We start from the raw sequence: 22,988 nt of genomic DNA, 5'->3' as shown, positions 1-22,988 counted from the left end.
GTTACATTTGTTAATTGAGTCACTGTAAGAAATGTATTAAGAGTTGCTCCATTCATAGATTCAGTTCTTGTAGTTATGGTGCTTCCCAATGATGTTAAATAAGACATTTTGGCACTCCATGGCATCTATATCGTAGTTAAGGACAGATGTTCAGGGAATTTGCTCTCTGTGGTATTACAATCACCAACCTTTCTGACTTGATGTGGCAAGATTTTGTTCCAAACCTTCAGGTGTAGTATCAGTTGTCTCTCTCCAGCTTGTGCTCATGTTGTTTATCTTGTTGTTTGTAATAGCTTCATTCTGTCTGTATCTCTTAGTGGACGTTCTTGGTGTTGTTTCAACAATGCCTCCTGGTGCTCCACATTAAACCAGGGTTGACTGTCTGGCTTGACAGCATCTGCTTCGGAGTATACTGGCAGAAAATAATCATTATGTTCTTGAAGATGTGACCCCATCATATATTGTACAGTCTAACAATTAGTGAAGTATATAATTTTCCTGCTGTTCAACAATATATTTTCTAATTTAAATGTAGGCATTTAAGATCTGGGATTGCTGGTCTTCACTGTTGTCGTTTTGGTCAAGCATATGAAAGCAGCCAGTGAGACTAATAACACTTGCTGGATTTTGTTTTTCCCCGAAAGAAGAATGAGAATGAGTACTGCAAAGGATTGTTTGAAAATCCTGAAAGGGCAAACCAGGAATCAAATGTTTTTGATGTGAATTCAAATGTAGAAAACGCATGGCAAAATGACAACACAAATATGATGAACTACTCTTGCTGCCTGATCTTATGATGGAAATGTGTTGCTGGAAAAGCGCAGCAGGTCAGGCAGCATCTAGGGAACAGGAGAATCGACGTTTAGGGCATTAGCCCTTCTTCAGGAATGAGGACAGTTTGTCCAGCAGGCTAAGATAAAAGATAGGGAGGACGGACTTGGGGGAGGGGTGTCGGAAATGTGATAGGTGGAAAGAGGTCAAGGTGAGGGTGATAGGTCAGACTGAGGTGGGGGCGGAGAGGTCGGGAAGAAGATTGCAGGTTAGGAAGGCGGTGCTGAATTTGATGGATTTGACTGAGACAGGCTGGGGGGAGGGGAAATGAGAAAACTGGTGAAATCCGAGTTCATCCCTTGTGGTTGGAGGGTTCCTAGCCGGAAGATGAGGCGTTCTTCCTCCAACCGTCGTTTTGCTGTGGTCTGACGATGGAGGAGTCCAAAGACCTGCATATCCTTGGTGGAGTGGGAGGGGGAATTGAAATGTTGAGCTACAGGGTGGTTGGGTTGGTTGGTCCGGGTGTCCCAGAGGTGTTCTCTGAAACGCTCCACAAGTAGGCGGCCTGTCTCCCCAATATAGAGGAGGCCACATCGGGTGCAGAGGATGCAATAGATGATATGTGTGGAGGTACAGGTGAATCTGTGGCAGATATGGAAGTTTCCTTTGGGGCCTTGGAGCGGGGTGAGGGGGGAGTTGTGGGCGCAAGTCTTGCACCTCCTGCGGTTGCAGGGGAAGGTGCCGGGAGTGGAGGTTGGGTTGGTGGGGGGTGTGGATCTGACGAGGGAGTCACGGAGGGAGTGGTCTTTACGGAATGCTGATAGGGGAGGGGAGGGAAATATATCCTTGGTGGTGGGGTCCGTTTGGAGGTGGCGGAAATGACGGCGGATGATGCGCTGTACATGGAGGTTAGTGGGGTGGTAGGTGAGGACCAGTGGGGTTCTGTCCTGGTGGCGGTTGGAGGGGCGGGGTTCGAGGGCGGAGGAGCGGGAAGTGGAGGAGATGCGGTGGAGGGCATCGTCGACCACGTCGGGGGGGAAATTGCGGTCCTTGAAGAAGGAGGCCATCTGGGTTGTGCGTTTTTGGAACTGGTCCTCCTGGGAGCAGATGCGGCGGAGTTGAAGGAATTGGGAGAATGGGATGGCGTTTTTACAGGGGGCAGGATGGGAGGAGGTGTAGTCCAGGTAGCTGTGGGAGTCGGTCGGTTTGTAGTAGATGTCTGTGTTGATTCGGTCGCCTGAGATAGAAATAGAAAGGTCGAGGAAGGGGAGGGAGGAATCTGAGACTGTCCAGGTGAATTTGAGGTCGGGGTGGAAGGTGTTGGTGAAGTGGATGAACTGTTCAACCTCCTCGTGGGAGCACGAGGCGGCGCCGATACAGCCTGATCTTATGACCAGGTGGGGAATAGTCATGTCTTCCCTTTTCTGACACCCTTGGTCAGTTGCAGCTGTTTTAGTGTATAGTTATCACACTTCAATAAAACTTCAATAAAATTTAGTTACCCAGGTCAAAAATGGACGAGAGTTAATTCCAAAGTTTCTTTGAGTGAAAGGTGATGTTTTATTACTTAATGGCACTTAAAAAAGAAATTATGAATTGTGGCTATAAACACACACAAATACAGGTTTACAAGGAACGGGGAGGAGTGTCAGGTACAAATTAAGCTCAGAAGGTGAGGCAGTCACAGATCTATCGAGCCCCTTTTTTAATTGCAAGAATGAAGAGACCTGAGCTGAACTGTTTAGCTGTTGTCCTGTGTCTTTAGCAGTGAAAGCATGTGCAGATCTTTGGGTTTTCAGTGAACATATAGTTTTATACATTGGTTTTTGACCAGTACTGGTTTCTGGGATTTGAGTCTGAGAAAGAGAACAGCTTTCAGTACCTTGCTAAGTACCATCTTGTGCTTTTTTTCTTTCTGTTTTTACTCAAAGGACTCTGTTGCTGTATCATTCCTTTGTGAATTCTGGTGTTTCTATCATTTTTTTCATCCCAAACTGGATAATTGTAATCTTTCATCTCTGTCGCCTGTGCAATTTATATGCAAGTGTGAGTGAAACAGGAAATGCAAATTTCATGATGCGGTACTGAATTTCTGTGCCTCTTGATTAAAATGTTAATTTGAAGGTAGCCAGTTTTGTATATTTCTGTGTATAACCCCCATGTGGCATGCCTGGGCTTGTCAGGTGATCTCAGCGTCTTTTTCATAACATATTTTTGCCCACGAGAATGTTGGGTATTAAAGTCAAGTGGAGAAAGTTGAATATTTGTTGTCCATTTTCATGACAGGTGCCACAACATTGAAAGAGGTGAAGATAGGAGGTTCTGTGGGGACGAGAGAGACTCACGGTTGGTGTGTTGCCTCGCAGGCGCCAGGGCTTGTGATGTCTCTGATCGTGTTTTTGGGATCCTTAAGGGGGAGGGGGAGCAGCCCCAAGTCGTGGTCCACATTGGCACCAAAGACATAGGTAGGAAGAGAGATGGGGATTTAAGGCAGAAATTCAGGGAGCTAGGATGGAAACTTAGAGCTAGGACGAACAGAGTTATTGTCTCTGGTTTGTTGCCCGTGCCATGTACTAGTGAGGCAAGGAATAGGGAGAGAGAGGAGCTGAACACGTGGCTACAGGGATGGTGCAGGAGGGAGGGTTTTGGATTCTTGGATAATTGGGGCTCTTTCTGGAGTAGGTAGGACCTCTACAAGCAGGATGGTCTTCATCTGAACCAGAGGGATATTAATATCCTGGTGGGGGGGGGAAATTCGCTAAGGCGATTGGGGTGGGTATAAACTAATCCAGCAGGGGGATGGGAACCAAAATTGTAGTTCAAGTATAGAAAAGATTGAGAGTAGGGAGAGCCAATATCAAGTTTCAGGGATGCAAGATGGCACCGGCAAGCAAGAAATTGGTTTGAAGTGTGTCTACTTCAATGCCAGGAGCATCCGGAATAGGCTGGGTGAACTTGCAGCATGGGTTGGTACCTGGGACTTCGATGTTGTGGCCATTTTGGAGACATGGTTAGAGCAGGGACAGGAATGATTGTTGCTGGTTTCAGGATTTAGATGTTTCACCAAGAACAGAGAAGATGGTAAAAGAGGGGGAGGTGTGGCATTGTTGGTCAAGGACAGTATTACAGTTGTGGAAAGGATGTTTGGGGACTCGTCAACTGAGGTAGTATGGGCTGAAGTTAGAAACAGGAAAGGAGAGGTCACCCTGTTGAGAGTTTTCTATAGGCCTCCAAATAGTTCCAGAGATGTAGAGGAAAGGATAGCAAAGATGATTCTCGATAGGAGTGAGAAAGACAGGGTAGTTTTCATGGGGGACTTCAACTTCCCAAATATTGACCGGGAACACTATACTACGAGTACTATAGATGGGTCAGTTTTGTCCAGTGTGTGCAGGAGGGCTTCCTGACACAGTATGTAGACAGGCCAACAAGGGGCGAAGCCACATTAGATTTGGTACTGGGTAATGAGCCCGGCCAGGTGTTAGACTTAGAAGTAGGTGAGCACTTTGGTGATAGCGATCACAATTCTGTTATGTTTACTTTAATGATAGGAAGAGATAGGTGTTTACCACTGGGCAAGAATTACAGCTGGGGGAAAGGTAATTACAATGCGATTAGGCAAAATCTAGGTAGCATAGGATGGAGAAGGAAACTGCAGGGGATAGGCACATTAGAAATGAGTAGCCTTGAATATTTCCTTGAATAAGCTCCAGTGTGTCCTAGATAAGTATGTACCTGTCAGGCAGGGAGGAAGCTGTATAGTGCGGGAGCTGTGGTTTACGAAGGAAGTGGAATCTCTGGTTAAGAGGAAGAAGAAGGCTTATGTTAGGATGAGATGTGAAGGCTCAGTTAGGGTGCTTAAGGGTTACAAGGTAGCCAGGAAAGACCTAAAGAGAGAGCTGAGAAGAGCCAGGAGGAGACATGAGAAGTTGTTGGCAGATAGGATCAGGGTAAACCCTGAGGCTTTCTATAGGTATTTAAAGAATAAAAGAATGACAAGAGTAAGATTAGGGCCAATCAAGGATAGTAGTGGGAAGTTGTGTGTGGAGTCAGAGGAGATAGGGAAAGCACTAAATGAATATTTTTCAATGGTATTCACTCTGGAAAACGACAATGTTGTTGAGGAGATTACTGAGAAACAGGCTCCTAGACTAGGTGTGATTGAGGTTCACAAGGAGGAGGTATTAGAAATCCTGCAGAGTGTGAAAATAGATAAGTCCCCTAGGCTGGATAGGGTTTATCTTAGGATCCTCTGGGAAGCCAGGGAGGAGATTGCCGAGCCTTTGGCATTGATCTTTAAATCCTCATTGTCTACAGCAATAGTGCCAGAAGACTGGAAGATAGCAAATGTGGTTCCCCTGTTCAAGAAGGGGAGTAGAGACAACCCAGGTAATTATAGACCAGTGAGCCTTACTTCAGTTGTTGGTAAAGTGTTGGAAAAGATTAGAAGAGATAGGATTTATAATCATCCAGAAAAGATTAATTTGATTAGGGATAGTCGGCACAGCTTTGTGAAGGGTGGGTGGTGCCTCACAAACCTTATTGAGTTCTTTGAGACGGTGACCAAATAGGTAGATGAGAGGAATTCGGTTGATGTGGTGTATATGAACTTCAGCAAGACGTTCGATAAGGTTCCCCACAGTAGGCTATTGTACAAAATGCGGAGGAATGGGATTGTGGGAGACATAGTAGTTTGGATCAGTAATTAACTTGTTGAAAGAAGACAGAGGGTGGTGGTTGATGGGAAATGTTCATCTTGGAGTCCAGTTACCAGTGGTGTACTGCAAGGGTCGATATTGGGTCCACTGCTGTTCATCATTTTTATAAACGACCTGGATGAGGGCGTAGAAGGGTGGGTTAGTAAATTTGCAGACAACACTAAGGTTGGTGGAGTTGTGGATAGTGACGAAGGATGTTATAGGTTACAGAGAGACATAGATAAGCTGCAGAGCTGGGCTGAGAGGTGGCAAATGGAGTTTAATGCGGACAAGTGTGAGGTGATTCATTTTGGTCGGAGTAACCAGAATGCAAAGTACTGAGCTAATTGTAGGATTCTTGGTAGTGTAGATAGGGTTGTTAAGAAGGTGTACAGTGTTTTAGCCTTTATTAATAGAGGGATCGAGTTCCAGAACCATGAGGTTATGCTACAGCTGTACAAAACTCTAGTGCGGCCGCACTTGGAGTATTGTGTACAGTTCTGGTCACCGCACTATAAGAAGGATGTGGAAGCTTTGGAAAGGGTGCAGAGGAGATTTACTGGGATGTTGCCTGGTATGGAGGGAAGGTCTTACGAGGAAAGGCTGAGGGACTTGAGGCTGTTTTCATTAGAGAGAAGAAGGTTGAGAGGTGACTTAATAGTGATATATAAGATAATCAGAAGGTTAGATAGGGTGGACAGGGAGAGCCTTTTCCAAGAATGGTGACGGCGAGCATGAGGGGGCATAGCTTTAAATTGAGGAGTGATAGATATAGGACAGATGTCAGAGGTAGTTCCCTTACTCAGAGTAGTAAGGGTATGGAATGCTTTGCCTGCAACAGTAGTATATTTGCCAACTTTAAGTACATTTAAGTCGTCAGTGGACAAGCATATGGACGTACATGGAATAGTGTAGGTTAGATGGGCTTCAGATTGATATGACAGGTCGGCGCAACATCAAGGGCCAGAAGGCCTGTACTGCGCTGTAATGTTCTATGTTCTATGTACTATCGGTAGTTCTTGGATAACGTGTTTTGGCAGTGCGATTTGGCTCTAATGTTGCTGAAGAATTAGGGAATGGTATATTTGAGAACATTCACCTCTGTTTGCAATAGTGCAATTCGAGCTGGGATCAGTTTGCGTGTTTCGTTTTGTGCATGCACCAATGTCAGCTGCCGAGAGAGTAGCTTACTGTGAGAGGTACTGTACTGAGATCGGCTTTCTTTTATTTTTTGAATGTACTGTGTTAAATTTACTTTTGTTTCTTTAATAAATATGATTACAACCTTCATTCAGGTTTGCTATATTTTGTGTTAGACTTTCGGGTGATTATTGAGTGATCGTGACTGATATTCTTTGCTGGTCTTCCCCTAACACCACATCCCATAGGCCCCATTATTTCTATAAAGTGATATTGTATTAAAAAAGGTTTTACTGGAACTATGACATGAGAGGAGAACTAGCTGTATCTACTGGCATGTGGCAATGGAGATAAGCAGTGCCATCTAGGGCTCAAAACTCAAAGTCCTGAGTGTGGGGCCAAAAAGGGTGGTGAGGGTAGTGTGGTGCTCGAGGTTCCAATGGGTGCTGAAGTGAGTGGGCAGAGAACAAGTTGCAAAGGAGGAGCAGTTGGAGGGAGAAAGAGCAGCCGCTCAAACAGAATAGCTGTGGGAGATTCCAGACTGCAAAGAACTTATACTCAGAGAAATTCCCAGGTAGCTTAGTCTGATTAACAAGATACTCGGACATGTGCTTTTGAGGGGAACTCTTAATGAGAGTGCTATGAACTTGCTTTCAACTTTGTTCCTTCCCTCCACTTTAAGTTCAATTATAACTCCAAATCCATTTTGCTAAGAGCTGGATGGCAGTTTGCATTCCTGAACCTGAATGTAAGATCTCTCTTATATAATAACTGTGTTCTGCAGTATGGCAGCTCGGTTACCAGGAGTTACACTTCTTTCCATTTCCATCCATATTTCCGAAGTGTCAGACAATGTTGAAACATTGTAAAAACTTCATGTCTTTATATTTAACTTCTTGATGAATGTGCTTGTGTGGGTTTGCTGGTAGAAAAATGAATACAGTGTTGAGGCCTTATATATTCAATCACCTTGAATCTTGTGTTGAAATACGGACATGTTCAGCAAAGTCAGTTCTTAAGGAGGGAGCAATTTGTTTTATTTTCCTCAGTGCTGGAGGAGCTGTACTGATTTCAAAATGCTGTCAGTGGTGTAAGCACAAATGTCTGGTGTGGTCTGTGTTGGATTTGTAACAATTGGTGAGCAAAGGGGCTTTGCACCAAAGATGTGCAGAGTATCATTGCCAGTTTGAAGCTCAGGCTTTGATCAAATATTTCCCATTCCATTGCTCAGCTGAAAATGTTCTTGCCAGGAAGCCAACCTCTCCCTTGTCCCCCAAACAACCGTTAACCCTACCCCACCAGACTAATTTGAAGATGGCTGTTTGTTTGTTTCTACTGGCGCAAATTATATTTACAGAAATGTTTGGCTGAACATTGCTGACAGTGAATTATGTGACGGATGCTAAAGGACTTGACCCTGACTTGCAGGATTCTGTACCAACATCTGCTCCCACAAGCTTAATTGTTTTGTAGAGAAGGATAAGATGCTGGAAGAGGTTCTGTTTTCCAAGGTATTCTTGGACCTATTTTCATGTCTGAGCCTCTGCTTCAGAAGGACATCTCAATTGAAGCCTGTTGTCTGGTGCAGCCTTGACTACAACCTGATCAGGATGTGGACAATTTCACCAGTTTCTCAAAGTGACTGTGGCTATGACTTCCTTTTGCATTGTGTTGGTTCCAGGCTGGTAATATTTGCAAAATCTTGCAGTTTGTCCTTTGCCATTGCTTCAATTTGTCACTGACACTGTGCATTTCAAGAGACTGGATACTTTTCCTGCTGTCTCACCAGTGTGGAGCAAGCAGAGAAGGCAGCCTCACAAGAATTGCAGTCTTTCCCAGGTTGCCAGTGGCTGCACCACACTTAACTTTGTGGGAAATGGATAGCACTTTGAGATACACTGCAGCTGAAGGGATTCTACTCCCTCAGTGTCCAACTGGTGTGATCACTTGCTCAGCATATCTTGCAGGTCAGTATCCAGTCTCCTGGCTGAAGTTGTGGTGGATTAATATTGCTGACTGTTTTTGTTTGGTACTGTGTGTCACTCTGACAAACTGGAGGTGACTCCTAGGCAATGAGGTCTCCTTTTTGATGATGTGGTTTGTGATCAGGTGCTTTGACAAGATGCATATAAGGAAAGCCATGCTGCCAGCTAGAATGTACAAAGGAACCTCGCTTATCCAGCATTCGATCATCTGAATTTCAGATTATCTGGCAAGATCGTACAGTCGTGATGCTTGGCTAAATTGTTACGTGGCATTTGATTATCCAACATTCGATTAACCGAACAAAATCCTCCCTGCTCTTGTCCTTCGGATAATTGAGGTCGCTCTGGAATTGTATAAACCATTGGCACACTGAAACAATGGCCCCGAGAGTAGCTGGAGTAGGGCAGACTTGTGTTGTATGTCAGGACAATGTGGAATCAAAGTCTGGTACTGGAAAAAACAGCAGATCAGGCAGAATCTGAGGAGCAGGAGAGTCGACATTTTGGGCATTAGCCCTTTGTAGTGTGGAATCCCTGATGGAGCTGATTCTGTGGAAATTTTCCAGGGAATTGAAGCCAGAACTGGGCACTTCCTCTCTCTTATGGAGGCTAAAAATTGGCAAGTCAGCCAGGAGACCATTGGAATAGGATAAAATGAGGACTGCAGATCAGAGTTGAAAAAGGTGGCCCTGGAAAAGCACAGCAGGTCAGACAGCATCCAAGGAACAGGAGAGTCAATGTTATGGGCATGAGTCCTTTATCAGTGAGGCAGCAAAGCCGTATGTGAGGACTTCAGCCAAAGAAGAGCCTGAGGCCAGTGAACCTATATGATGTAAAGAGGTGGAAGTAACTGGTCTTAGTGATGACAGAGTATGCTGGTGGAAGTTCAACTCAGTCAGTCAGGGCACCAAAGTTTTGAAGATTGTCTCAGGATGGTGATGGAGTGGAGTTTGTCATGGGAATTGAAGAAAAATGGTATTGGTTTTCCCAATATTGAATCTGTAAACATTTTCTCTCCTCTTTTCTGAATGATGGTTAAAAAACCATCTGCCAATTTTTAGAGTAGAGAAGTGAAGAATGGTGGTGCTAGGTCTGATAGCTATCAGTGTGCATGTGGAAACTGATACCTTTTCAGCTGATATCATAGAGTTGCAGCATGTTGGCGAGAAACAGGAAAGCTCCAGTACTCCAAAATGATGATTTTTCGGTCCTCTGCAGATATAAAAACAGACTGTCTTCTTTCTCTCTCAACTGCACCAAGGCTTTCAGTGCTGTGGCTGAAACCCTGAACACATGTATCCTCTTGCAGTATTAATCTTTTCTTTGCCTTTCAGGTCAAACCTCCCCCAGCACTTGCTCTAGCCAAAATGTTGCTCCACTTTCAAAAGTGAAAGCTAGCCTTTACTCGTGCTGGCTCACCTTGAGTGATGCTGGTCTCTTTCCGATGTGGCCTCTTTCGAATGTGGCCCCTCTCCTGAGATGTGCAGCTGCTCAGTAGCACTAAATTTATCAGAACCTGAATTCTCAGGTCACTATTACTGTGTAATTTGTTCCTGTCGAGCTATTTCTGCTAGTATTCCTGTCCAATAACCCTTTTTGGGTTGGAAAGATTGGAAAGTGTAACTGATGTAAGATCTCATGAAATAGAGTATGGAACCTGCCAGATGAATGGTAATGGTCATTGTCCTGTACTTTCTTGAGTACTTCTGAATTATTTTCATTCAAAACTAGAGAAAGGTGGTAAGGATAAGCCCAGCAGTCAGTGGGGAAGACAATTATTCGGGATTCATAGTTACAAAGTGTATTGATTTGGAAGAGTTAGCATTGTTATCTAAAGTGGATATCATGTTTAACTAACTCACAAGAGATTTTCGATGTAGGTTTGCTCGCTGAGCTGGAAGGTTCATTTTCAGAAGTTTCGACACCGTACTAGGTAACATCATCAGTGAGCCTCCGGATTAAGCACTGATGGCATGACCTGCTTTCAGTTTGTGTTTAGGCTTCCTTGTGTGGGTGATATCATTTTCTATGGTGACACCATTTCCTGTGGTGAGGTTATTTCCTGTTCTTTTTCTCAGGGGGTGGTAAATGGGATCCAAATCAATGTGTTTGTTGATAGTTGGAATGCCATGCTTCTAGAAATTCTCTTGCGTGTCTCTGTTTGGATTATACAGGATGAATGTGTTGTTCCAGTCGAAGTAGTGTCATTCCTCATCTGTATTTAATGATATTAGTGAGAGTGAGTCATGTCTTTTTGTGGCTAGCTGATGTTCATATATCCTGGTGCTTAGTTTTTGTCTGTTTGTCATATATTGTTTGTTACAGCTTTTGTAAGTTATCTTGCAAAAAAAAACCTTGCAAGAACTGTAGCAAACACTACATTGGACAAACAGGCAAAAATAAGCACCAGGATACATGAGAATCAACTAGCCACAAAAAAACATGACCCACTCTCACTATTGTCCTTACATATAGATGAGGAAGGACACCACTTTGACTGGGACAACACATCCATCCTAGGACAAGCCAAAAAGAGACACACGAGAATTCTTAGAAGCACAGCATTCCAACCAAAAATCTATAAACAAATTTGGATCCCATTTACCACCCCACTGATTAAAGAACAGGAAATGACATCACTACAGGAAATGACATCACCTACCCAAGGAAACCTAAACACATAAATAGAAAGCGGGCCATGCCACCAGTGCTTCATCCGGAGGCCTACTGATGATGTTACCTAGGATGGTGATGAAACTTCTGAAAACGAACCCTCTAGCTCAGCGAGCAAGCCGACATCCAGAACCTTAACCTGAGCTACAAATCTTCTCAAAACCCACTATCGCTGGAGATTTGTTTGAAGAGGTAACAGGCTCAATGAGGGTAATACTGATGATATGGTGTACATGGATTTTCAGAATGCCGCACAACTGACTTGAGGGAAGTTTCAAGTCATGGAACAAAATGAGTACAAAACTGGTTGGGTGACAGGAAGTCGGGAATAATGGTCAGGGATAACTTGCAGGCCAGGAAAAGGTTTGAAATAGTGTTCTCTAGGCCAAGGTCTTGAAACCATTGGTTTTCCTGAGACGCATTATAGATCTAGATGTTGGTGGGCAGGGGACAGTTTTAAAGTTTATAGATGACATGAAAGTGGAAAAAATGTACATTGTGAGGAGGACAGTATATAATTGTAGAATGAATTGGACTGTAGGGAAATAGATGGTGACATCTTGCAAAATGTCCATATTACAGAGGAGAAAGTGCTGGATGTCTTGAAATGGGTAAAGGTGGATAAATCCCCAGGACCTGATCAGGTGTACCCTAGAACTCTGTGGGAAGCTAGAGAAGTGATTGCTGGGCCTCTTGCTGAGATATTTGTATAGTCACAGGTGAGGTGCTGGAAGACTGGAGGTTGGCTAGGGTTAAGAAGGGTGGTGAGGACAAACCAGGGAACTGTAGACCAGTGAGCCTGACGTCGGTGGTGGGCAAGTTGTTGGAGGGAATCCTGAGGGACAGGATGTATATGTATTTGGAAAGGCAAGGACTGAGTAGGGATAGTCAACATAACTTTGTGCGTGGGAAATCATGTCTCACAAACTTGATTGAGTTTTTTGAAGAAGTAACAAAGAGGGCAGAACAGTAGATGTGATCTATATGGACTTTCGAAAGGTATTCGACAAGGTTCCCCATGGGAGACTGATTAGCAAGGTTAGATCTCATGGAATACAGGGAGAACTAACCATTTGGATACAGAACTGGCACAAAGGTAGAAGACAGAGGGTGGTAGTGGAGGGTTGTTTTTCAGACTGGAGGCCTGTGACCAGTGGAGTGCCACAAGGATCGGTGCTGGGCCCTCTACTTTTTGTCATTAACATAAATGATTTGGATGCGAGCATAAGAGGTCTAGTTAGTAAATTTGCAGATGACACCAAAATTGGAGGTGTAGTGGACAGTGAAGAGGGTTACCTCAGATTTCAACAGCATTTTGACCAGATGGGCCAATGGGCTGAGAAGTGGCAGATGGAGTTTAATTCAGATAAATGCGAGGTGCAGCATTTTGGGAAAGCAAATCTTAGCAGGACTTATACACTTAATGGTAAGGTCCTAGGGAGTGTTGCTGAACAAAGAGACCTTGGAGTGCAGGTTCATAGCTCCTTGATAGTGGAGTTGCAGGTAGATAGGATAATGAAGAAGGCGTTTGGTATGCTTTCCTTTATTGGTCAGAGTATTGAGTACAGGAGTTGGGAGGTCATGTTGCAGCTGTACAGGACATTGATTAAGCGACTGTTGGCATATTGCGTGCAATTCTGGTCTCCTTCCTATCGGAAAGATGTTGTGAAATTGAAAGGGTTCAGAAAAGACTTACAAGGATGTTGCCAGGGTTGGAGGATTTGAGCTACAGGGAGAGGCTGAACAGGCTGGGGCTGTTTTCTTTGGAGTGTCAGAGGCTGAGAGGTGACCTTATAGAGGTTTACAAAATTATGAGGGGCATGGATAGGGTAAATAGGCAAAGTCTTTTCCCTGGGGTCGGGGAGTCCAGAACTGGAGGGCATAGATTTAGGGTGAGAGGGGAAAGATATAAAAGAGACCTACGGAATAACTTTTTCACGCAGAGAGTGGTATGTGTATGGAAAGCTGCCAGAGGAAGTGGTGGAGGCTGGTACAATTGCAGCATTCAAGAGGCATTTGGATGGGTATATGAATATATGACTCTATGACTCTCTAAGTTGATGGAGCAGCCAGAAAGGTGCCCGTTGAGTTTCAGTATTGGGACTTGGATGACCAGGCCACAGCTTCACCCTTTTCAGAAGTATACTGAACTGTGGAGAGGATAGTGAGACCTCAAAAGCAACATTCCTTCTGTGCTCCTACTGTTAGGTTCCATGCACTTCAATCAGAGCACAATGCATTACCTTCTGCATGGATCTTGTTGGACATGTTGTTTGTCGGAAGGTTGGTCAAATTGGCAGAATTGTGGGGTGATGCATTGCGGCAGAAGGAAAACATTGAAAGAAAATGCAAAATAGGATATAAAATTTCAAGGAGGGTGTAGGGGCTAGGGGGGTCCTGGATGTATATGTGCACAGATCATTGGAAAATTGAGAGCAGTAAGGGAAGCTTGCAATATTTTTGGCTTTAACAGGGGTGTAGAATACAAGCGCAAGGAGGTGATGTTGAACTCCTATAAGACGCTTGTTAGACCTCAGCTGAAGCACTGTGTCCTGTGCTGGGTGTCACATTATAGGAAGGATGTGACTGGATTGGAGAGAGTGCAGAAGTGATTTATAAGGATGGTTCCAGGGATGAGGAACCTATGTTGCAAGGAGAGATTTGAAGAAGTTAGAACTGTTTTCCTTGGGGGGAAGGTGACGGAGACAAAATCTGATTAAGGTTTCCAAAATAGTGTGCTGAATGTAGGTTGGGAAAAGCTGTTCCTGCTTGTAAAAGAAATAAGAAGAAGAGGGCATAGATTTAGAGAAATGTGTGAATGAAGCAAATGTGAAATGAGGAAAAGCTTTTTCTCTCAGCTAGTAGCAATGGGTTGGAAAGCAATGAAATGGCTGGAAATGTGGTAGAGGCAGGTTCAATTGAGGCATTCGAGTGGGCATCGGCTTGTTATTTGCATGTGAACAGTATTGGATGGTATGGGGAGGAAGCATTCTGGATTAGTGGTGCTGGAAGAGCACAGCAGTTCAGGCAGCATCCGAGGAGCAGTAAAATCGATGTTTCGGGCAAAAGCCCTTCATCAGGAATAAAGGCAGAGAGCCTGAAGCGTGGAGAGATAAGCTAGAGGAGGGTGGGGGTGGGGAGAAAGTAGCATGGAGTACAATAGGTGAGTGGGGGAGGGGATGAAGGTGATAGGTCAGGGAGGAGGGTGGAGTGGATAGGTCGAAAAGAAGATAGGCAGGTAAGACACTAGGTAATGTTGCCCATAATAAGTTTGTGCAGGAACAATTGGCTGAATGGCTTCCTGCTGCATCATGACACTTCTGTGATTCGGTGGTAATTATTCATTGATTATTATTTGCCTTGCAGCAACTGAATGGTTTTATGTCGTTCGGGATGTGAATTCAAATTTGTGACATTTGAGCCACTTATAAAGGCCCTTCGAAATCCACATTCTTTTCAAATTCTCTCAGCAATTAGATGATGTGCTGAGTTTTACCCATTGTATTACAAGAAGAACTTGTTCCATTTTACTGATCCTGAATAAATTTGTCCAGATATTTACAGAAAACGCGAGAAAAAAGAAAGCCAATGAGTAATGTACATTATGCCATCACACCTCGTAAATCACTGTCACACTTGATTACATGAGCAGCACATTACAGACATGGCTTTTCAGTGCCAGACTGGTTAATATTCCAATGCATCTACTTCATAATCTCCCTGTTTTACCTGTACATATATTTTTATATTCCTTACCTGTGTGCGCCTGCTGTGTTTTGCATGCCTTATGCCGACAACCTAGCCTCCTTCCTCCAGCCGGACATGGTACTGAATGATCTATGATAATCTTGTTTGTCACCATTACTGGTCATCAGAACCATGATTGAAGGGATTCTCAATTTTAATGTCACATCCTAATCATTCTGTCTTGTAGTTGTACTTGAGTCTCTCTCAATATTTGAAACCTTGTGCTCCCAAATTAACTGTAACTCTAGCCAAGCTGTTTCTGCATAGCTGCAGTGCTGATATCTATTTGACAATGTGACAATTGCCCAGATCTAAGTTCAGAAAAGCAAGACAAGTTCAGTCTGCCCAATTATTGCTAAGGTCGGAGCGTCAGAGGGTAAATAGGCTATCAAAACAGCAACTGGATAGCTGTAACCTGCCAATCAATACTCATTTTAAGTTGCACCAGCGCCACTCCGTTCCATACCATATTTCAATCTTTTTTACAACAGGGACAAAGGAATAGGTTTGAAGCGGTGAGTGAGAGGGATTGCCTTTGATATCAGGGCAATCAGTGTAGAATTAAAGATAACTAGCAAAATTTCAACTCCAAGGAAATTAGGGCAAAGGTCTTCACTTGTTGGAGTCATGCCTGACACAAAAGAAGACAGTTGTGCTTATTGGAGGCCTGCCACCTCTGCTTCACAACATCACTGCAGAAGATCTAGGCCCAAGCACTTTCTGGTACTCCATCACTGAAGCTCCAGTGTAAGGGCTTGGAGGAATATTTTGAACGATTTGCATAATGTTCAACAACATACTGAAGTCCTTGGTCACTCCTCCTGAAGCAGTCTCTGCCCACATGCAGCAAGACCTTTGCAGGTCTGAGTTGATAAGGTGTAAGTAACACTTGCATACCAGGCAATGATCATCTTTAATGAGGAAGAATCCAGTTCTCCGTGGTGCTTAACAGAGTTATCTTCACTGAAATTCACACACAAAAAAAGCAACAAGGTTAGCATTGGCCAGAAAATTAACTAGATCTGCCTTCTAAATTTTGCACCTACTACAGCAGGGCAGATGCTTGGAATTCTGTGGCGGGTAATTGACTACCTAACTTTCTCAGCCTGACTGCCATCTGTACTGTACGAGTCAAGAGTGTGAGAGAATACTAGCCTGGATGAGGGCAGCTCCAAAGCACTCTCACAACTTGACACAATCCAGACAATCCTTTGATCAACAGTCTATCCATCCTAAGATATTTTTATCCTCTATCACTGGTGGCAGATGTGCCATATGCTGGATGCACTGCAACACCTCATCAAAGATTATTCAGCAACACAAAACTTCACCTTTGTAATCTAGGTGGACCAAGGTAGCAACCATATGGTGGTAATCTCCAGCTGCAAGCTCCCTTCTAAGTTGTACACCATTTTGACTGTGAGAAATATTGCTAGTCCTTCACTATCAATTAGTCAACCTCCTGGAATTCCCTTCTAAACTGCATTGTGCATGTAGTTACATCCAAAGACTCCATGATTTCAAGAAGGCAGCTCATCACAACCCTCTGAAAGGCAATTTAGGATAGAAAATCATATTGGTTTTGGCTTGCAATGCTCCTAAAATCATAAGTCGTAGGAGTAGAAATAGACCATTTAGCCCAACCTTTCAATGAAATCCTCAACTTCATTTTTCTGCCTTTTCCCCATAACGCTTGATTCCTTTACTGCTTAAAATGTGATCTATCTCAATCTTGAATACTATTATGGACGAGACTAAACCCCCCTGCCCTCCCCCAAAATTTATTAAAAAGGTAATCGAGACTCTAACGTTTTTCTTACTTTATGGGTAAGTGTGAGGCATTGCATTCCAGATGCAATTCAATTGATCAAACTATTCAAAGTTAAGCAGACCACACTTTATTGCTTCCAAATTGCTTAACAAAATAATAAATAAATTAACTGTTCCAATAGTAACATTCCATAAAAACATCCTTGGCAAAGTAAATGTAGTGTAACAGATTGTCTCACATGCAATGAAGAAGGGTTACACACAAAACGTTGACTTCACCTCCATATGCTGCCTGGTTTGCTGTGTTCTTCCATCCTCCTGCATGTCTACCTTAGTTTCCAGCATCTGTAGATCTTTTTGTCTCTCACGTGCAGTTCTAGCATCAGGAAGAGAACCCCAACTTTTAGCTGTAATAGAGAGAGGGGTAAGAGCTTCAATCCAGTTTCAAGACCCCAGCAACTGCTGAAAGCTAAAACGAAAAACCCTGGTTCTGTGGGAGCTTAGCCTCACCCATTCAGGCTGCATCTATTGTACCAACTTCAACAAAAAAAACAATCCTCACACGTTGTTTACTCTATTGGCTTTGAGCAGACTGCTTCTATTTCTGTTTCAACCTTCTTTTATTTACAAAAAACAGGACAAACTAAACCTCTTAAAGCCATAGTATCGTCACAATATTTGAATGGCCCAGCCTCAACAGCCGTCTGCTGTAATTAATTCTACATGTTCACTGCCCACTGAAGAAATTCCTCCTCATCTCTGTCTTAAATGTACAACTCATTCCACAAGGAAATTAAGCTAATTATTTCATGACTTCTACCATGCACATTCCTAGAGCATTTTTGGGAATTTGAGGCAGTTTTATTTTATTTTTTTCCAATTATCAATTGTTGGAAAAACACAAATGAATAACTAGTGCTCTTCAGGGAAGGAGATCTGCCATCTTCGCTCCCCATGGCCTAAATGTGGCGCCAGACCCACAGCTACGTGGTTAATTCTTTCTTGCATTCTGAAAGAGCAGTCAGAATAAGGTACAAATCCTGGTTTTGTGTATCTTGAATGAATTTAGAAAAAAAATCCCAGAGAGAATAGCTAACTGATTTTAGCCTTCCCACGTCGGGTACTGTTTTTCAGTGTTTATTATTTCCAACTTGCATTCCTGATGAATGACTTATGCCTGAAGCATAAATTCTTCTGCTCCTCGCACGCTGGCTAACCCTGCTGTGCTTTTTCAGTGCCACACTTTTTGACTAATTCCCAATTACTGCTATAACTAATAAGATTTACAAAATCATAGCTGGTCTTGGCTTTATAGTCATCACACTCGAATCTTATATTTCACTGTAGTTTCAATAACACCGCTGGTGTTTGGGGACTGCCATCTAAATGCTGTGTTAATAGAACAGCTGCAATTTATTGATCACAATTGCAAGTCACTTCTGAGGTGTGCCTCTTATATTCCACAAAGCTAATTATTGGATGATGATGATGGAGTAAATCTTTGCACAGTCACAGATTTTATATAACAGTGTGAAATGTGGCAAGTATATTCCTCTTGACTTCACCAAACCCCACACAGTTTTCGTGAAAATATCTTGACAACTATAAGTTTGTTTCAGTGTGCTATGACACCCCTCTGTGGCCAGCACATCCTGAGGTGGGACTTGAACTTGATATTTCTAGAGGGACATGAGAAAGCCATAAAACCCCAAATCATGTCCTCTACCTGCATATAGCACAACTGTTATAAAATCAGTTGCTTGGAGCAAATTACTACAAATGCTGGAATTTGTACTGAAAACAATCAGTGAGTAAGACAACATCCATGGAGAGAGAGCAAGTTAACGCTTCGAGTCTAGACAACTCTTCATCAGAGCTGACGTGGAATGAGGAGGGGGCAGCATTTATGCAATAACTTATAGAGGTTGGAGCGCTGGAGGAGAAGGCATGTTGATGGCGCAGAGTAAATGGCCAGAATGTGAGAATGGCAGAACAGCGTTGGTCCACTACCAAGACTGGAAAGTACAGACAAACCCACTGGGATGGGGGAGGGGAAGAGGATATAGTGTCAGAGAATATGACAAGTAAAATGAAAAGAAAGGGAAGGAATAGGAGTGAGTTCATACTTGCGTTAGACGCACAGTTAGACACACCATTGTTCTGCCATTCTCACATTCCAATCACTTAATCTGAACTATCAACATCCTTTCTCCTCCAGCACTCTGCCACACCCCATGCACACACCATTGCATAAATGCTGTCCTCTCCACACTTTATGTCAGCTCTGATGTAGAGTTACCTCGACTGGAAATGTTAGTTCTCTCTCTCTCTCTCTCTCTCTATGGATGCTGCCTGACTCGCTGTGATTTCCAGCATTTATTTCGTTTTCAGTAAAATTGGCTACTGTCTGATTAGTGAATGGAATATACCGCAAGTTAGACAGCAACACATTATTCTTGCAAGAGAATAAATCCAATTTCTTATCACACTGTGTATCTCACATGAAAACTCCAGGAGGAGAAACTTGATTAGCCCATCAAAGTTCATTCTGCTATTCATGTATAACTATGTTAAATGATTTGGAGATGCCGGTGTTGGACTGGGGTGTACAAAGTTAAAAATCACACAACACCAGGTTATAGTCCAACAGGTTTAATTGGAAGCACACTAGCTTTCGGAGCCACGCTCCTTCATCAGGTGATAGCAGCGCTCCGAAAGCTAGTGTGCTTCCAATTAAACCTGTTGGACTATAACCTGGTGTTATCTGATTGTTAACTATGTGAAATGACATTTTCTTATTTTTAGTTGCTACCTTTACCTCTGGAAATTTCTCCCTATAAGTACAGATGTTCTTCATATCTTATCAAACGTTTCCTTAATTTATTTAAGACATCTCTTTTGTCATTTTGATTCCTGCAAAATGGAAATGCCATGTGTGCTAGCTAACATTTGCATGATGCATTACTTTATACCATTATTAGATTAAACTTCTGAATTGCTTCGCATTTCACTTTGTTTGAGAAAATGCATTTAAGACAGCTGACACACAAAAAAAGTTCTGGCTGTGATCTTGAGTGATGAGTGAATAACGACAAGTCACAACCTACCAGAAGAGCAACATTGATGGAAATCTGTCGATATCGGCGACCTCATCAATGCGGGAAATGCGAGGCAGCAGTAATTGCTGATAATGAGTTAACAAAATAGACAAAGGTCAGAAGAAAAGCAAAGCAAGGACGTGTTATATCAATCTGAATTCATTAGAAGAGACTTGACTGTTTGATTCAGGCATTGTGTTCAGGATTAATGGAAAATTGGTAAACAATTCAAGGTATGCTGCTGATGCTGTCCTGATAGCAGATATGAGAGAGATTACAATAAAAGATATTGACGAAGGTAAATTAGGTGAAAGTTGGATTATAAATGGAAAGCATGTGCTTTGAAAATGAATTGTCAAGACCATTGATTTTCATTTGAATATGGAACAAATAAATTGAATTGTTCATTAGATGTGCTGCCAAATAACACTGATTAGTTAGTTATAAGGAAATTCAATATAACAAGTTGCAAATTTAAGCCTTTAGAACGTAAAAACTTGGAGCAGGAGGAGGCCATCCGGCCCTTCGAGCCTGCTGCACCATTCAATAAAATCATGGCTGATCTTTTCGTGGCCTCAGCTCCACTTAACTGCCCTCTCACCATAACCTGTAAGTCCTTTATTGTTCAAAAAGATTATCTATCTGAGCTGTAAAAACATTCAATGAGGAAGCCTCAACTACTTCACTGGGCAGGGAATTCCATCGATTCACAACCCTCTGGATGAAGAAGTTCCTTCTCAATTTAGTCCTCAATCTTGTCCTAGTCTCAGCCACCAGTGTAAACACCCTTTCTACTTCTATCTATTTCCTTAATAATTTTATATGTCTCTATAAGATCCTCCCCTTGTTCTTCTAAATTCCAATGAATATAATCCCAGTCTACTCAGTCCTTCCTCATAAGCCCACCCCCTCAACTAGTGAACCTCCTCCAGTGCCAGTACATTCTTTCTAAATAAGGAGACCAAAACTGCATGCAGCACTCCAGGTGTGGACTCATCAGCACCCTAGACAGCTGCAACATAACCTCCCTGCTTTTAAACTCCATCCCTTTAGCATGAAGGACAAAATTCCATTTGCCTTCCTAATTATCCATTGTATCTGCAGACCAACCTGCTGTGATTCATGCACAAGGACACCCAGGTCCCTCTGCATAGCAGCATGCTGCAATTTTTTACCATTCAAATAATGGTCCTTTTTGCTGGTATTCCTACAAAATGATTGATTTCACATTTCTCACCATTGTACTCCATCTGTCCACCCACTTAAACTATTTCTGTCCCTTTGCAAATTTTCAGTGTCCTCTGCACACTTTGCTCTACCGTTCATCTTGCTGTCATCTACAACACGTGGTCCCCAACTCCAACTCATCTGTGTAAATTGTAAGCAATTATGGTCTCAACACTGATCCCTGAGCACCCACTAGTCACTGACCGCCAATCAGAAAAGCACTCATTTATCCCACTCTTTGCTTCCTGTTAGGTAACCAATCCTCTATCCATGCTAATACGTTGTCCTTAACGCTGTGCATGTTTATCTTCTGCAGCAGCCTTTTGTGCAGCACCTTGTTGAATGTCCTTTGGAAATTTAGATGCACCACATCTACTGTGTCCCTGTTGTCCACCATGCTCATTATGTTTTCATAGAAGTCCAGTAGATTAGTTAAATGTGACCTGCCTTTCATGAATCCATGTCACATCTGCCCAGTGGAACAATTTCTATCTGAATGTTCTGCTATTTAGGAAGGTGGAGTTTCAATGATTTAACAAGAACAGGTTGATAGTGAGATTTCTCTTCAGAAGGGAAGTTATTTTGATTGCTATAATCTGTAAAAGGAAGTAGGTACATCAATTAAGAGGCACACAAAGCAGTTTGCAGATTCTGTGATAGATGAGTTTCCTTGGAGAATGAAAGCTAGCACCCATTTCCCACTCCTCCTCCTGTTCCTCATTGTCTTGTGCCATCCTTCTTGTGGTTTCTCCCTCTGTCTCCCTTTTAAATAGATTATAAAAGTTGGGCTCAGTTGAAGCCATTGTCTGGGTACTACTGATGTTGTTTTGGTGATTATCATGGCACCTCATGTATACTCACATTACTTAAACGAACTATGATGAATACACAATAGGAGCAAATTATAGCAGATGCTGGAATCTGTACTGAAAACAACAAATGCTGGAGATCACAAAGGATCAGACAGCATTCATGGGGAGAAAGCAAGCTAATGTTTTGATTCTAGATGACTCTTCTTGCTTTCATGGTGAATACAGACTTGGTGTGGGGATTAACATGTAGCAGTTGTTTAAAATATAGAGCAGGTAAATCATGCTGGTGATTAATACTGATGTAACAACCAGGGCTGTCATCTAGAAGCTCCAACCACCCCCCTCACTTAATTCTATACAGATGACCATGTGCAGCAGGAAAAGTCCTCATTTAACATTATTTGAAGGGACGTCTAACTGCTCCTGGTCAATTATTGATTGATTGATTTCTTCTGGCTTTTGCAATCGTCCAAGTGTTTGCTGCTTTCTCCAGTCTAAAGTTGATAAAGTCTACAGAGAGTGGGACATGGTAGGTGCTGAAGGGTTTTTATTGACTACAAGGTTTCTGGGTTAAAAAGCAATTGCTCGCTGATGGTAGTCAGTATTCCCCATAGACTAGTCCATTACTTGGAGAATGAATGAAAGATGAGCAGAGATAGACCAGCTATAGGAAAATGAAAGGAAGGAAGAAAAGACCTCTCAGTAGGGGGTCGTATCAACTCAGTGTATTTGCAGAGCAATTCCCCTATCTAAACCTTGGCAAGAAACATGATGTCTTTGAGACTCCATTTGAAAAGAGTGAACTATATTTCATTCTTTTCAAGAAGTGTAGCAGGTGGAACCAGGAGCTAAGATTTGCAAGGATTGCAAGCATCCCTATGGGTGCGATGTCACAATCGTGTAGGTCAAGCTGTAATTTTTGGAACAAAAACTGTTTTATTATATTTGGTAGAAGGAGGCTCAGAAGAGATTTCCAAGCTGGCTCCAGACCAAGGCAGAATTGTGGATTTCAGACTTGGGTGTCCACTTGAGAAGCAAAGAAGTGTTGTAATGTGATCCCATTCAAGA

The 22,988-nt window shown here is 42.8% G+C and overlaps 1 protein-coding gene across 11 annotated transcripts in view; it reads left to right on the top strand.

Annotated features, from left to right (window-relative positions):
- dmd (dystrophin) overlaps positions 1–22,988 on the top strand; it is a 2,003,576-nt gene that overhangs the window by 442,175 nt on the left and 1,538,413 nt on the right. The window lies entirely within an intron of this gene.

This window comes from Chiloscyllium plagiosum, unplaced genomic scaffold, assembly GCF_037043375.1.
Source record: "Chiloscyllium plagiosum isolate Xiang-an unplaced genomic scaffold, Cpla_swu_hap1 HiC_scaffold_12, whole genome shotgun sequence".
Classification (NCBI taxonomy): Eukaryota; Metazoa; Chordata; class Chondrichthyes; order Orectolobiformes; family Hemiscylliidae; genus Chiloscyllium; species Chiloscyllium plagiosum.
The sequence above is the reverse complement of the archived record's forward strand: the minus strand, read 5'-3'. Positions and strand labels throughout refer to the sequence as shown.